Here is a 12,301-nt window from a genome sequence, read left to right as displayed (position 1 = left end):
AGAGAGAGAGACAGAGTATGAGCGGGAGAGGGGCAGTGACAGAGGGAGACACAGAATCCGAAGCAGACTCCAGGCCCTGAGCTGTCAGCAAAGAGCCAGGCACAGGGCTTAAACTCACGAAGGGTAAGATCATGACCTGAGCCGATGCTTAAGCCAGATGCTTAACCTACTGAGTCACCCAGGCACCCTGGGTTTTGTTGTATTTAATGTTTCATAAGACCATTTTTATTATTTTTGAAATTGGCACGTAGTATGGTAAAGAATCATTAGGTTATAGTTAGAATAAAAATCTCCTACCTGTTCTAAGGGTTATTCATGTTGTATACCTGCAAAACAATCTATTCTAAGAAGCAACAAATCTAACATTCTTGTCTGTTGGTCAGAGTCCATTTGAATAGACAAAGATACAAAGTAGACACTTAAATAGACAAAGTAGTTCACTTAAACAAAGACACAAAATTAACGATAAAGTGCTAATTTACATACATGAAATAGAAATAAATAGCGCCTAAGGGAAATTTTCACAGTGGGAGAAGTGTCGGAGTATGTAGATATAATTTTTCTCACTCAAAAATTCCTTGGAAGGATTAACTCTTCTCAAGCTGATTAAAAAACAATTTACATTAAGAATTTACACTATTGAAATGGATCAGTTGAAATCCCAAATGGAAATAAATATATACATTTTATCTGAGCTACGAATATATCTGTCATCATTATAGTCAATGGAATTGTTAATAAATAATATTTCAATTTCCAACAACTGATGTTTGTCACCAACAGCCCTTTCGGGGTCAGAGTGAGTGAGAGAGAGAGAGAGAAACAAAGGAGAGGAGGAAGGGGAGAGAGATGGATAGAAATAATTTAATTAGCTGGGTAATTGAGTAATTAGCCCATTTTTAATTGAAGTTCTCTCAAAGAACTTGGAGACTTTGTGATTTCAAATCTTTGCTTTAAGCCAAGCATTATATTCTTAAGGGAAAAATTAAGAAGGATTATTAAGGGATAACTGTATAATATATAATAGCTATCATTATCACATGATATAAAAGGCAAAAGTATAATATTCTGTATTACTAATAGTTGTCTTTGGAAAAATGATTGCTAACCATATAAAAATGTGCTAAAGCTACCTACTTTTTTTTTCTCAATACCCCCACCCCCAAACTGTATTAGCTTCCCATGTGTTAATGTGCTGCACTTGACAGTCTACTAGAGGTCAGTCTATGTGCCATGAAAGCTCACTCTTTGGCTGGCTTTGTAGATTTAATCTACAATAATTGGAATGAGCTTTTTACCATCTTCATTTTCCTGTTTCTTCCCCCTCCCCTCTTTTTCCATCTCCTCCATGTGTACTGGTAGCACTGAAATGAATTGGTAAGCTTCTCGGATCACTGCTCCTTCTCTAAATTCTACCTGGTGTGGAAATCAAGGACTTTTTCTGCAAATGGAATTGCTTCCAGGATTTTGCATCTGATGTACAGGACTTGGCATACTGTGTTCTGAGAATGAATGCTACGAAGCCTTTTAAATTTTTTTTTTTGTGAAACATTTAATACTATTAGTTGTCATGAATTACATATAATCTCACAATCAAAATGCATTTCTTGTTTACTGACATTGATTTTTACATTGGTGTGATATGTGTGTGTGTGTGTCTCTATGTGTATATGTCTGAAATTTCTGAATTTTTTTTTTGGAAGAGAATGTGAGGAGAACAATTGAATAGCAACAATATGGTTTGTAGAGGAACAGAATTTAGAAGATAAGCATTATGTATTCTTCAGTAGCATGTTGGTATTATTAGGATACATTTCAGATCCTTCAACACGGCATTCAGATTCCGTCGAATCTCTTCAGAACATACTATCCCTTATGCCTGAAGAAAACACGTTTGGCTCTATTTGGAGTGGTAGAATGCAGAGTTTCTCAACTTTGGCATTATTGACATTTTGGGATGGATAATTCTTTGTTGTGGGGAGTGGTGTATAAACTGTAGAATGTTTAGTGGCAGCCCTCTGCCAGCTGTGAAACCAAAAATATCTCCAGACACTGTCAAATGTACCGTAGAAGACAAAAACACCCAGCTAAAAGTCACTAGTGTAATGGAAAGAAACCAGCCCATGGTGCTAGTTAAAACTAGATTTAAATTCCAATTCTGCTGTGGATGCATCTGAGCAAATAATACATAATTCACATATTTGCTGCAAGGGTTAAAGAACAATATACGATATACATATATTAGCCTGTCCACTGCCTGAAATATAGCAGTACTCCTTAATTATTCCAACACTTGGACAGAGGCCACTTTTCTTAAAGGATCAATTCGGAGGCACTTAGGTTTAGAAGACTTATTTTTACTTCAGACCTTTTAGCATATAGTATATAATGTTCTTTATAATTCACATCCATTTCTCACAGGAGTTAGTTGTTCTTTGTCTGGGCTGTCCTAGCTTCTGAGTCTCAATCTATCATACCACTCCCTCACTGACTAGATGTAAATTGTTGGGTTACTTTCCTGTGTATAGATCTACAGAATGACTTCCCGGAAGATAGGGAAGATTCTTGTTCATCTGGGTTTATATTTTTGCTGGCTGGCTCAGAGCTTTTGACCAGTAATCCACCAAGGTACATATGAATAGGACATTCATTATCCACCCATGTGTTTCACAGAGCCCCCACTAAGCAGCCTCTGTGGGGACTGGTTGCCACCATCCCCTCATAATGAGACACTCTGCTATTATGTTTTGCATTCACAATTTCAAATAACAGGTCCCAAAGCAAAACAAAATAAGAGAAATGACAACGAAAACAAGCACAATAAAACATGTATTTTTGCCTTCAAGTGTTTTGAAGCTACCCTTTTGTCACTTACAACCATGATTATGTTTAGAGTTCCTATTTTTTTCTGGACCTTTTATCTCAGCCTTATTCTTTGAAATAATTCCATTGCTGTTACCCATTATACTACGTTTGTTGTTTTGTTTTGATTTTATGTCACTTGTGGTTATCAAGAATGATAGAAATACTAAGTAGTGAAGTAAATTTAACAGACTGTGGGGAAAAAGAGCCAAATTGTAAAAAGCAGAAAGACACAGAAAGCAGCTAGAGGGATACATAAGAGATAAAAAAAAAAAAGAAAGAAAAAGTAAATATCCCATTGTTCTGATACCATTTTTTGAAAAGATTTTTTTGTTGTTGTTGACATTGAATTTCTTTTTTGCCTTTGTTTCAAATCAACTTATCATCCAAATGTAGATCTGTTTGAGTTCTCCATTTCTTCCACACTTATCCTTATGCCATTACCACATTGCTTTTACTATTACACTGTTAAAGTAAATGTCAAAATAAGTCAGTGCATGTCCTTCACACATGCATTATGTTTCTGAGATAGCTTTGATTACTCTGTGTTCTTTGCATTTCCTCTAGAATTGTAAAACTGGTTGTCAGTTTCTAATTAAAAAAAAAAAGGTCTCCTGCAATTATAATCCATATCATTTTGAATTAATTAATTTGAAAAGAATAATATAAATGATTACATCTTTTAATCCATGAACACAGTATATCCCTCCATTTAAATTTTATTTAATTTCACTTAAGATTGTTTTGTAATTTTCAATATATAGGACTTGCACATATTTGGTTCAAATTTCCCATGAGTGTTTTACGGTTTTTAACACTTTAGAAAATGGAATTTCTAATATTCCAATTAATATTTTAAAGAAATACATTTTATTTTTGTTTATGGAGGTTCCACCCTAAGATTTTGCTAAATTCCTCATTTTCATAATTGGTTGATTTTTAGAATTTTCTACTTAATTATGCAATCTTCAAATTGAGACAGTTTTAAGTCTTTCTTTCCAATTCTACCTTGAATTAACCTTTATTCTTATTGCTCAGGATAATGATTAATACAATGTTGGAGATGGACATTATTGCCTTTCTCCCAATAATAAGGAAAATGTGTTTAATACAAAGAGACAGGCTAATACATTTGAATAAATGAATTTGGTTCAAAATGTGTAATTAAAAATGCCACAGATTATAAAAAAGGAAATGCAAATTCCTTATCCTTCAAAACTTAATACCATCACTATATAAATAGCTGTGTCTAGTAAAAGAAAAATTAGCACTAAAATATATAATCATATAAGTATCAGGGAGGCAATTCCTAAAATAATAAATACAATTTGCTTTTTTTTAAGTTTATTTATTCATTTTGAGAGAGAGACTGTGTGTGAATGAGCACTTGAGCAGGGAAGGGGCAGAGAGAAGAGGAGAGATAGAATCCTAAGCAGGCTCCACACCGTCAGCACAGAGCCTGATGTGGGGCTCAATCCAACAAACTGTGAGATCATGAACTGAGCTGAGATCAAGAGTCCAACACTTAACTGAATCAGCCATCCAGGTGCTCCAAAACAATTTGCTTTTAAAAATACAAAAACAATGGGGTGCCTGGGTATCTCAGTTGGTTGAGCATTTGGCTCAGGTTATGATACCAGGGTTGTGGGATTGAGCCCCACATTGGGCTTTGTGCTGAGTGTGGAGTCTGTTTATGTCTTTCTCTCTCCCTCTGCCCCTCCCTCACCAAGTCCTCTTCTTTCTTAAATAAATACATACATACATACATACATACATACAATTAAAATATTAAAGCCTATAGTACAAAACAGCACGATAAATTCTGCCATCTATATTGATAAAGAAAAAATGTCAATTCTTACAAATATCTTTGAACATACGTACTTTAATATTCAAAGCTGTTGGGTATATTGCCCTTTCAAACTTCTCTGTAGAAGGATTTAGAAATATACATCAAAATCCTTTATAATAGTAAAGACTTTGGAACAGTACTTAAATGTAGATAATAACAGTTTTAAATAAGAGGATTTAATAAATATTTATGAACAACGGTATTGACTGAAGGGTTATCTTTGATAGTGATATGAAAAATATAAATACCGAAATAAAAAGATTGTTCAAATTTGTGATATGTAAGTGAAGAGGGATATTATACAATCTTTGATGCTCACTGTATTGCAAGTTATTTTTACCTTCTTAACAAACTTAGAGTACATAATAACTTTGTTTTTAAGTGAGGAAAGGCCCGAGAACCTCACTGAAGCCTGGGTCAGATGCTTAAAGGTTTGAAATACAGAAATAAGGAACTTAAATCTATTCTGTGAATCATGGATTCCACTAAACGCTCTTCACAGGCAGGCTTGCTCTTAGTTTATGGCTCTTCTTTTCTTTTTCTTCAAGCCACAAACTGTAGACTCACCCTTGACATTTCTTTTTCTCTCGATTCTCACATTCAAACAAATCGCATTGTTTCTTCATTGGAACCAGATGAAGATTCTAACAATCTGTTACTGTCTCTACAGCTATCCTCATGGTCCAGCCTCTGTCCTTACTTGCCTGTAATAGTCCCCAGTAATACTTTTTGCCTCCATCCCTGCCTTAGTTAAAAAACTGCTTTCTTCAAGATATGTCAAATTATACTACTCCTCTCTCTCAATCCTCTTATCACCTCCAGTTTTGTTTTACAATACCACCCCATGTCTTTACAATGGGTATAAAATCCTATAGGATTTGTCACTAACATTTTTGAGTGCTGTTTGCTATTTTCCTTTATGCTTCCTCAGCTCCTGTTGTATTAACCCTCTTGAATACAACAAGCATACTCTCATTGTACGATTCTGATCAAACTGTTCCTATATGCTTGACTAAATCCCTCATCTACTTCAAGTATATGTTCAAATTTCATCTTTTCATACAATGACTGATCATACAATGTAATAAAGCAATTCATGCCACTGACCTCCTCCCTAATTACAACTCCTGATCATCTATCTTTACCTGGTTTACTATCACATTGTTTTTCTGTAAAATGAATTACTTTCTCACATACTATATAATTAATTTATTTCCTGAATTTAATATTTCCCACTTATCTTCTCCTGCTTGCATGCTCTGCATAGACATGCATCGTTTTTTTTGTTTGTTTGTTTGTTTGTTATTTCATTGATGTACCTCAGGTGCTAAATGAGTACCTGGCACAGAGTGAGTACATGATAAATATTTATTGAATGAATGAATGAATGATCTCCTTTTTATCTTTTTTTATAATGACTTCACACCTAAACATTCATAATCTATTATGTGCACAGTGCATTTTAGTTTTTAATCTCTGTGTCTTTATTGTCTCATTTTAGACTCAAACAAGCTACACTTTTTCTTTTTTTTTAACCTGGCTAACTTATTTTTTCCCAAATTCACACAATTTTGACTAATTGTACTACTAATTGTACATACTAATGCAGACATTTGTACATACTAATGCAGACATTAACTTTCTGCATAATTATAATAAAAGTGATATATATAATCAACCAGAAGTTAACTTACAATAAAATTCCCATACTTTTTTGTGAGAGTTTTTCAGAATTCTTTTGGACCAGCAAGGAAGCGTTATGCCCAGAATTCGTGATCCCCAAATACCGTCAGGGAGCCGAGTCCGATGTAAAAGCAAAAGAGCCTTTATTCGAGCTAGCTCGAGCTCAATTCCCTACCTGCACCGACGCAGAGGTGAGATACCGGGGAGAGAGAGCGAGTTTCAAAGGGGCAAAGGTTTTATTGGGGCCTAGGGGCAGTTGGTGAGGTAATGGCTGTAGCCTCAGCCAATTGCCTGGGGAAGGGTCTGAGTCCTGTTAGGCAGGTGAGCTGGAGGTTACTCAAGGGGAGGAGGCGTGGTCAAGGTGAAGGACACAGAACAAGATGGAGTCGGCTGGCATAGGCCCGCCCTTTCAGAAGAAAGGGCAGACTGAGGATACACAGAATCCAGCTGCCAAGGAAAAGAAGTTTTGTCCTTGTAATTTGATTCAAATTAAAATAACAAGTTTGTGTAAGCATGCTTTTGAAAGGATAACATAGTATGAATTTCAAATGTGGTTCTTAGTGTTATATCCAAATAATTAACCTTTTATGATGTTTATTTGAGTGGAGCTGGGACACCGGGGAGCGATCTGTACATCAGTAGTATTCCTAGAATCTGCCAGTGCACAGCAAATACTTGCATCTTTACATCTACCCCATGTAGCCTGGACTATTTTAGGTATATTACAGTTGTTTTCTTAAAAAATATATGAATAGTTGCATTCATACATACTAAGCTCCCTGCAAGATAAGGAAACAAACTGGTGAGATCTAATATGGAAAGAAGGCAGAAATACAGAATAATTCTTAGAGTGGGTGCTACATGGCATACAGGTCATCTTTGTTGACACTAACAACGGATTGTTAGATCCCAGCACTGGGCCACTGTAAATCCTATCTAAATGAACATTACACTTTAGACTGATTGAGTAGGTTTAAGAGCAGGCACATTATATTAATTTATCCTTTCTGCATTTTACTTTTGAGAATTGACATGCTGGTGCAGTGGAAGGGATGTCAGGTAAAGGGGTTATGCAATCTTATAAGATTGGGTACATGGTTTGGAAAAAAAAAAAGATATCCTCAATTAAGCTAGCATCACTAATTCCCATTTCTTTCCCAATAAAACTACTCTCAATTTTTCATCAATTTCTTAAAGTGCAAATGTATTTGCCACTATTACCCAGTTGACTTTAGCATTTCGTAAATTTTTTTATGACTGTAGGGATAGTTTAGGATTTTAGCTTTACTTAGCTCTGGACATAACTCTTCTCAATCTTCTAGAGACAACATAGCTTATAAGTGGACAATTTATCTCCTCATCTTTACATAGCCTATGCTTCTCCAGTTTTCTCCCATTTATTTATCTTATATTTTCAGTGTAGCCTGGTTTCTGTGTTCCTTCATTCTCTATTTTACCATAGCACCTTACCTGTAATCACCTAGTGTATAATGGAAAATTTTTTTTTAATTTTTTTCAGTGTTTATTAATTTTTGAGAGACAGAGAGACACAGCATGACCAGGGGAGGGGCAGAGAGAGAGGGAGACACAGAATCCAAAGCAGGCTCCAGGCTCTAAGCCATCAGCACAGAGCCTGATGCAGGGCTCAAACCCACCAATGGTGAGATCATGACCTGAGCCAAAGGTGGACGCTTAACCGACTGAGCCACCCAGGCGTCCCTGGAAAATATTCATCTGCCACTTAGTGTGGGTCCTTGAAATCACAGACTCTACCTTCATTTTTGTCAACAGCAGAATGCCAGGTGTCACAATCATCCCTGTATATACATACATACACATACGGGGGAAAAATGACTACGTGAATCTAGGATGGCATTTATTTTTTCTTTTTTAAGGATTTCAAAATATTTGGATAATCCCGATTTACTGTCAATAACATACGCCAGTCTTTATTTTTAAAATACAAATCAAGTGGCACCTGGGTGGCTCAGTTGGTTAAGCCTCTGATTTCAGGTCAGGTCGTGATCTCATGGTTCATGAATTCGAGCCCTGCATCAGGCTCTGTGCTGACAGCTCAGAGCCTGGAGCCTGCTTCAGATTCTGTGTCTCCCTGTCTCTCTGCCCCTCCCCCACTCATACTCTGTCTCTCTCTCTCTCAAAAATAAATGAACATTAAAAAAACAAAATAAAAAAATAAAATACAAATCAACATTATAGTGGAAGGAAAGTAATTCAAGTTCAAAACTTACTCATGTGATACTTGCTCAAAAAAGTATGCTTCATCAGACCAAATACTATATTGAATTCACTTCTTTAATTTTTCACTTAATGACAAATTAAAATTAATTGAGATAACAATTCTGTTACAAAAAGAAATAACTTTAAAAAAAGTAGTGAAAAATTACAATTGACTTCATTTAATTACTTCAATTATAACTTATAATTATGGTTTAATGATGGCAGTATAATGCTCTCCATTGTAAAGTAAATGGAAAAAAATACTGAGTTTTGTTTTCATGTAAGAACTGATTGGGATTCATTAGCATTACAATTGCATAACAATAAATTTCTTAAATTGTCTCAGCTTTGAAGCTTAGGATTTGTCTGTAATGCAAAAGTACTTAATTATTTACATGTATATGTATATATTAGATATAGAAATAAAATACAAATTATATATATGTATATATAAATACATATTGTCTCATAACTATAATATCTATTATTTTTAAATAACATGATTATTATAATTTGTTATTTTAAAAAATATGTAGTTTTATTCAGGAGATTTCTTTGGTTGACAAAGTTTACAGACTGATTTTCAATATCTATTCAGTAATTTAGTGTAGGTTGTTGAAAAATTTAGGAAAGGCTTTTAGAATACATAGGTATGTAACTTAATCATGATTAACACAACAATATAACAATGAAAACCACAGCTGTATTAATTTTTAGTTAGAGGGCCCACTGAAAGCAAAGAGTGTATTTTCTCCCTCCATTGTTAAGAACCATTCAGAATACCCAAGGGGATAATCAGCCCTTTAATTAAATTTGAAAGTCCCCCTGATGTGTTGAAAGAATGCTTTGAAGCCAAGTTTTTCATATGAAAATATCGATGCTTTCCCGCAATATTCTGCCATTTTCTTCCACAATCAGAATCTAAATACTGAGTTGGAATAATTACTGATGTGAAAAATGAGGATGGTTTTTCTTACTTTTAAGAAAAATATACAGATGCTTTCAGACATGTCTTTTAACTGACTTAAATGTTCTACTAAATACCTTGAGATAAGTAGCAAAATTCTTAATAAAAATGGGTCCTAAAGATGGATTTTTTTTATTCAAGCATTATGTCTCTTTTCAAAATAGTAAGCAAGTTTGCCCAGGTGACATTCAAAAAATTTGACATATTGCTTTGTTTCACTGAGCACTAGTTTTCTCCAACTGAATAGCTTTAGAAGGGATACTCAAGCATTGTCAAATTGGTGCTCATGAACTCAATGAAAGGATAAATGAATGGAGGTTCAAGAAAAAATTATCTGTCCCATATGAAAGACTGTACTATACAAATCTATAACAAAAATGCAAATATATTTTCATATATCTTGGTTTCCCATAAATGGTGATAAGTAAAAATAATTTGATTTTGCTTTATGTTTACCAGATCCTAAAATAAGACAGAGTTATTAGAAATCAAGGTTAAAAAAAAGACTTGTATCCTCTAAAGACTTGTATCCTGAGGTCTGTTATATTAGAAGACAGTAATTTCTATGATGAAAAATAAGGTAGGAAAGAGGCTGAGAAGTATTGGAGTGTCACTAGGATCTTATTTAGAGTGCAGGAAGTGATCACTGAGAAGCTGACACTGTCCCCTATATGAAGAGGTTAACCATGAAGAAATTGAAGGGAAGAGTATTCCAGACAAAGGGAAGAAAAAGTGCAGATGCCCTGAGTATGAAGTTTGCTAGACATTTTTAAGGGAAAATCATAAGGAACAAAGTGTGGCTGGAACAAAATAGTAGGTGGATTCAAGGAGGTGTGGGAAGCCAACTGTGTAACATAGTGTAGACCTTTCTGAGAAGAAATGAGATAGGTGGCGATGGCAGAATTTGATACAAAAAAGTAATATGATCTGGATTAAAGCCTTAATATAAGAACATTCAGGATGCTGTGTTGAAAGAGACTGAATGAGACAATGGTAGAGGCAGGGAGATCAAGAATAACAATCTACATTTACTTGTTTTCCTTAGATTTGGATGGTATACTGGAAAGCAAGATGATAGTTGATATCTAATTTTTAACTTTGCTAATTTTTTTTTGAGAGAAAGAGTATGTGAGGAGTAGGGAAGAGGGGCAGAGAGAGAATCTTAAGAAGGCTCTATGCTCAGTGTGGAGATTTACACGGGGTTCGATCCCACAACCCTGGGATCATGACTTGAGCCAAACTCAAGAGTTGTATGCTCAACCGACTGAGGTTTTATGCAACATGTTTCTTGTTTCATAGTTCTAAAATTTAAATTCACACAAACTATTAAAAGGAGGTGAAGACCTACAGAAATGATTCAAAACTGCATGAACCTTCAAATAACCAGCACATTAGAAAACTAGTGAAAAAGCATGTCAGCTATCAAATTACACTTAGTAATGTCTGTATATATGGATATACATAAACAACTGAATACTAAGGATAAAATTACAAGTTTGTGCATCTAAATTTGGTACCAGTATATGTAGAAGGCTCAAACCCTTTTCATTTGATAGAGTTCTAAAAATTCATTGCTAAATGTTAATGTGCATTGGAATTGTAGACCTAAAAAGGTTTTACCTCAAGGATAAGGGTCCATATGTAATAATAATTTTAACTTGGAAAATATTCAATCAAGGTCAATATTTAACTAAATGGATAAAGACAAATATTGGTTAATTGAATGGTTATCTGATATTAGAAGAAAACTGAACCCTACAATCAACCTGTTCTGGTGAAATAATTGATAAATAGATCTTTATCATAAAATCAAACAGTGTCATGACATGGCAGATGCTAATTGAGAACATAATGAAGCCACAAAGACATATTAAGCCCTCTGTCAATAATATCAGAGATATCAACTCTCAATGGATTATACAACCATGATCTATATCTGTAGGAGGATGTGTGTGGTTGGTATGTGTGAGTGATAATTAAATTTTCAGAAAAATAACTATTCCCAATAATTTAGTAGGCTAAAATTAGACATTTTAGTCAATGCTTAAAATCTCACCCCTGACTTGTATATGTGAAGAAGAAAACAAGACTCAAATATGGTAAATAACTTGCCAAATGATTACCAACAAATAAAGTTTAGCATCTCTGTAAATATTGACTGAAATATAATTGGTATTATGTGCTTTCCAGCTCACTATGATATATCCTGGATAAGAGTGATTGGGGTAACTTTAATTAAATTGTTGTTTGAGATAAGCTGAATAAAAATGCATCACTGATAAATAACTAAGAATAAATAATATATTTTTCTTCAGTTACATAAGAACAAAGACATGACTCAAAAGTTGATATTCATTTGGAGGGAAAAAAATATATCTGATTTGGACTAAATCTGCCATTACCAAACAGGAAATTCAAGTATTTAATATGCACATTCAGCAATTACATAAACTTTTTTTGATAACCTACCAATGAGAGAATGTCAAAAAGATCTTATTTTTTTTCAAAATTGATATTATTCAAAACTGCATCTTAATTATCTTTTTAAGACAGTAAAGAATTCCTGGCAGAGTATTATTTTGATCATCTCATTTCTAATACTGCTATCTTTCTTTGGAAATCTCATCATTTTCTATGTTCCTTTATATACTAAACAAATCAATATTCCTTGATGAAGCATCTTTTCATTTAAGATAAGG

This window comes from Lynx rufus, unplaced genomic scaffold, assembly GCF_022079265.1.
Source record: "Lynx rufus isolate CCGP_SWC_20201006 ecotype Redwood Valley unplaced genomic scaffold, mLynRuf1.p SCAF_1, whole genome shotgun sequence".
Lineage (NCBI taxonomy): Eukaryota > Metazoa > Chordata > Mammalia > Carnivora > Felidae > Lynx > Lynx rufus.
Note: the sequence above shows the minus strand (reverse complement) of the source record.